Here is a 6,000-nt window from a genome sequence, read left to right as displayed (position 1 = left end):
ACTACTGACCTACCTGTTGAAACCATTCTTCAATAATTAGGGTGAAATACAGAACTTTTAACAAAAGTTGAGAAAATTAATCACACTTAAAGAAATATGAAAGGGTATTCTTCAGGTGCAAAGAAAATGAGCCTAAATGGCAGACAGATTAAGAATCAATGAAAATAGTAAATATTTGGAAAAATTCAAATGAATATGCTACATTAAGCAATAATTATATAATTTGGGGAGACAATTAAATAAAATAAAAATATTCTGAGCTCCTTGAATGTCTGAGAAGTGGTAAGGTAAAAGTACTACATTTATATTAGACTTTGATAAGTTGAGGATGCATATTGTATTACAAGGTTGTTTTGTTAACTACGGTAGCCCCTAGCCACATGTGGCTATTGGCACTTAGAAATGTGATCAGTCCTACTTCAGATATACTGTAAATGTAAAATATACACCAGATTTCAAAGACTTAGGGCAAGAAAATAAAAAAAGGAGAATAAAAGAAAGGAAAATGATACCATTATTAATGTTATATTGATTACATGTTGAAATGATAATATTTTGATATCTTACATTAATTGTATTATTAAAATTAAGTTCACCTTTTTCTTTCCTTTATTTACTTGGCTATTAGAAAATTTAAAATTACATATATGGCTCACAGATTATATTATTATATTTGCAGCATGCATTATATTTCTATTGGACAGTGCTAGTCTAAGGTAATCACTAAGTAAATAGTAAAAAAAAAAAAAAAAAGTGTTTAACTCCCAAGTTAATGAAGTTGAGGGTAGTGGGGGAAGTGGAATAATTTAAAAAATCAAGTCAAAAGAAGGAAAGAAAGGACAGAGAGAGAGAAAGAGAAAACATATATAACGGATGAAGCAAATAAGTAAGACAGTAGATTGAAACATACACCAATAATTACATTAAACGTAAAAGGACAAAGGGCTCTAATTGGAAGATAAAGATTGTCAGACTGGATTTTAAACAAAAGAGCATGCTGCTTATAAGAGGCATCTCTAAAATACAAAGATTTTAGAAAGATTGAAAGTAAAAAGATGGAAAATTATAAACCAGACAAATACACTAACCAAAGAAACTTGGTCTAATTAATCATATCATACAAAGCATATTTTAATGCAAAAAGCATCTAGAAATAAAGATGATCACTTTATAGTGACAAATATTCACCCACAGGTTGATATACTAATTATAAATCTGTGTGCACCTAATAATATAGGTATAAAATATATAAATCAAGAATTGACAGAATCACAATGAGGAATATGTACACTTACAATGTAGTGGGCCTTTCTAACATACTTCCTTCAGTGTCTGATAGAATAAGAAGAAAAGCAATTAGTAAGTAAGCATATGGAATATTTAAACAACACAATTAACAGCATTGACTTGATCAGCATATATAGAATACCGCACCCAACTGCTGTGGTTGAATCATTATTTTCAAGTACATATTGAATGTTTACCAAAATTGACCATATGCTGAGCCTTAAAGAAAGCCTCAACAAGTTTTAATGAATATAAGTCATAGAGATTATGTTCTATGAGCACAATTGAATTAAGCCAGAAATCAATAACAATAAAAACAACTAGAAAATTTCCAAATCTTTAGAAATTGAGCAACATCCTTCTTTACAACTCAGAAGCCAAAGAAGACATCAAAATAGTAATTAGAAGATACTTTAAACTGAAGATATTTCAAACTGAATGATAACAAAACACTACATATTCAAAATTGTAGGATGCAGCTAAAACTTGCTTAGAGGGAAACTTATTATTTCAAATGTATGCATTAGGAAAGGTAGAAAACCATGAGGTAATTATCCATCTTAAAATTAAAAAAGCAATTTAAACCCAGTAAAAGTAGGAGAAAAATAATAGAGATAAGGACAGAAAATAATGAAAAGGGAATAAAAGATCAAGGAAAAAAATAATAAAGTCCAAGAAATCTAAAAGGTCTTGGTATCATGAACAGGGTTCCTCATACTAACACGGTATACTCCTGTTCATCATATGCTTTCTCCTAGATCCCGCACCTCTGAGGAGAATAGGACAGATGTGTCTCTCAGATGAGAATGTAGGTCATCATCTGTGAGAAGCAGGACATAAACTCAAAACTTCCAGATTTATATTGGCACCCGCCCGTTTCTCTGGAACTACCCAAGGAAGGGTGGATTGTTAAGAGTGAGCCAGTGCCCCTTCTTGGCAGGCACTGGGGGTGAGGTGTGGGTAGTTATATGTCTCTAAGTACCTATGCTTCCTAAAACTAAAGAACACACAGCAGAACAAAGCAACCATGAAGATTTGGCTTAGGTATGATATGCTGCTGTATGCTGTGCTCATAACTTTGATCATTTAGTGCTGGTTGAGGCCAAGACTGGCAAGGCTGCTGGAACAGAAATGGCTGGCAGCTTAGAGGTGGAGGCAGGGATTCTATATAAACCAGGCTGCAGTTTTGCTTTGCATGTGGTATATCCACCCACACCTCTGTCAAGTGCTATGGTGAATGATCCAGGCCCACTGTTGATAGTACATCTTCCAGACCCACAGCCTTTTCCAGGAACAATATGAAATCACTTCCAACCAGCTGGGTTCCACATTGAAATCTTGGTGTGAAGAGTCCCTGTGAGGAAAACTGGCTCCCTTTTTTGATAAAGATCTGGCCTGTGTTTTTGCGTCTCACAAACTCCTCAAGTCTTCAGACTCCAAGGACTTCCAATCCATGCTGACGATGACCATATTCCACTGATACACTCTGTAAATTAGAAACAGAGGCCAAGGCTGACATGATGTATGTCAGAGCCAAAGTCCAAGTGTCCAGCCTTGGTATGAGGTTTAGATATTTCTGTTCAAGGATGGACGTTCTCTCACATTATCGGACAAATCTTCATACATGGTTAGACATTCCCTCTGCTGGGAGGATCGTCCCCATGCATGGTTGTTTATGTCCTTGAATAGACATCTCTACACATAATTAGGCATATTCACATGTTTGGTTACCCTGATGTATTGGTTGGATATCCCCATTCAAGGGTGGACATTCCCATTCATAGCTGGACATCCCTACTCATGCATGGACATTGAAGAGTCCAGCTCCTGTGACTTTTCAGGCCTAAACACAGGCAACGACAAAAGCATTATTTGGCAGGCCTCATGGGAGAAGGCTGCCCTCCCTGCATCAGACTTGGTGTGCAACCAAAGCATTGCAATCTCTGAAAGGAGTTACAGTTAAGGAATAAGGCCCCTCTGGCTTGCTATGCTCTTACTCATATAGTACTTATCTCATTGTAGTCCAGGCAGCTTCATTTGGAGGCCTCATTCTTGCAGACCTTCAGCTGAGGCTTTCTCTAAGTGCTTCTGCCAATATATCCTTAAGTGGGTGGGTTGCGGTGTGCTTAAAGATATTTTTCACTGCTTTGACTTCGTACTCAGTCTGTTTCCACCCCTAGCCCTTCATTCTCTCCTTTTACCCAGCTTCTGGGTTCATAAAACTGCAGACGCCTTTTATTCAGGGCTCCTTTGGCAGTAAGACTGCCCATCCCTGCATCTATGCTGATCCACCTGACCCTCAACCGGTATGCTGTACCGGTATCCTTTTTCCAGTATGAGGGAAAAGGAATATGGGAGAGTGGGCACTGGCTCTAGTTTAGCCTCTTGCTTGTATTGCAGCAGGTAATTAACAACTTCACCCTTACTTTCATTTTGGCTTGTTGTCTTAATCACCTCCTCTGATGCCTCTCAGTTCAGCTCTCTTTAGCTCAGCTGAGCTCTTGACACTTTTTTACTCATGAACGGACATCCTAATCATGGCTGAGTATTGCCCCAGTGGCTGGACCTCCTCCCGTTACTGCACATCCAACCATAGCTGGACATCCTCACCATGGCTGGGAGTGCTTCCTCCATGGCTGGACATTCTGCCAATGTGTGGACATTCCTCCATGACTGGACATGCTACCAATGGCTAGACATCTCCTCCTGTGGCTTACATCCTCCTGTGTCTGGACATTCACAGTCATGGCTAGACATCCCCTTCCTGACTGAACATAATCACCAATGACTAGACATCCCCACCCATGGCTGGATCCCCCCTCATGACTGAACATCCCCTATAGCTGGACACTTGCCCTTCCACTCACGGATAAAGGGTTTGTCTGCACATTCAGCAACTTCATGGATTTGAGAGGAAGCCACTCATTTCTTCTCCTTTTACTTTCTCCTTCCTTCCTTGGGCAAGTTCTACATTTTCTAATCCTCTGCCTCCAACTCTGTGTTACTTTGTCTCCCCTTAGTATACAGCCAGGGTCTCTATGTCTTTGCATAAATGAGTAGGTTCTATTTTTGCTCTATAAGTTATTGGCATTTGACTTACCATCATTTGTGTTCCTCTTTCCTCTCAAAAAGCTGATGCCCCATCATTTAGGTTTTCAGGCAACCTTAGGTGGACAATTCCTACGTCACGTCTCAGATTAGCTTAATCTCTCTCGGTCTCTGTTTCTCTGTCTCTCTCTGACTCCTCCACACCTCACGCATGCACACACTCACACACACAGTTGAGAATGTCATGATGTTCCTACTCCCTAATTTATTACTATAATGGCTCTTGTCTTAGGCCATTCATGCTGTGCTATAAAAATACCCTAGACTGGGTAATTTTATAGCACAGCGTATAGTCCCTCACTCTCAGCCTGTGTCCCTGGCCACTTCCTGGGAGATCCAGGCATGGGATGTAGAAATTTATTTCTCACAGTTCTGGACACTGGGAAGTCCAAGATCAATGTGTTTGCAGAGGAAGGTGAAGGCTTGCTCTGTTTTATGGACGGCACCGTGTTGCTCTGTCCTCACAGGGGCAAATGTGCGTCCTCACATGATAGAAGGCCAAAATGACTCCCTCAAGGTGCTACTATAAAGATACGAATCCCATTCATGAGGATACAGCCTCCCAAAGCCCCACCTCTTAATACTATTACATTAGAGATTAGGTTTCAACATATGAATTTTGAAAGGACACAAACATTCTGACCACAGCAGCTCTGTCAATTATTATTGTCACGATTGTGGCCTGGATAAAATTTCCATTGCTACTTCCACCAGTCTTTCACTTCCCACAACAGTGTCCACATCATCACACTGGCACACACTCATCGTCTTCCTTTCCTCTACCCTGAAAGTGTCCTTCTCTCATCCACTGATTCCTATATAACAATCCATCCTTTTCTTTTGCCTGTCTCCCTTCTTTTAAGTTATTGTCTAAATTAAGACTCTTTTGGTTGCAAATGACAGAAAATAGACTTGGAAGCCAAAAAAGGGAATTTATTGGTTTATTTAAAAGTTAAGAGGTCTAAGCTGGGCACGGTGGCTCATGCCTGTAATCCCAGCACTTTGGGAGGCCAATGCACATGGATCACCTGAGGTCAGGAGTTTGAGACCAGCTTGGCCAACATGGAGATACCCCGTCTCTACTAAAAACACAGAAATTAGCCAGGCATGGTGGCAGGTGCCTGTAATCCCAGCTACTCTAGAGGCTGAGGCTGGAGAATTGCTTGAACCCAGGAGGCGGCGGTTGCAGTGAGCTGAGATCGTGCCATTGCACTCCAGCCTGGGCAACAAGAGCAAAACTTCATCTCAAAAAACAAAAAAAAATTAAGAGGTCTATTTGTTTATGTGGCTGCTGTAACAATTACCACATACCTGGTGGCTTAAAAGAAAAGAAATACGTTCTCTTACGGTTCTGGAGGCTAGAGGCTGAAATCCAGGTGTCAGGAGGGCCAAGCTCCTTCCGGAAGCTCTAGGGGAGATTTCCTTCCTTGTCACTTCCAGCTTCTGGTAGTTCCCAGCATTCCTTGGCTTGAGGTCACATCCCTCCTGTCCCTGCCTTCCTCTTCACATCACCTTGTCTAAAGTGTGTCTCTCTTAAAACTTCCTCTGCCATTCAGTACCTAAATACAGTACCTATGACTATATTTAGGTCCCACGCAGGTAATC

The sequence above is a fragment of the Papio anubis genome, chromosome 2, assembly GCF_008728515.1.
Source record: "Papio anubis isolate 15944 chromosome 2, Panubis1.0, whole genome shotgun sequence".
NCBI classification, from domain to species: Eukaryota; Metazoa; Chordata; class Mammalia; order Primates; family Cercopithecidae; genus Papio; species Papio anubis.
The sequence above is the reverse complement of the archived record's forward strand: the minus strand, read 5'-3'. Positions refer to the sequence as shown.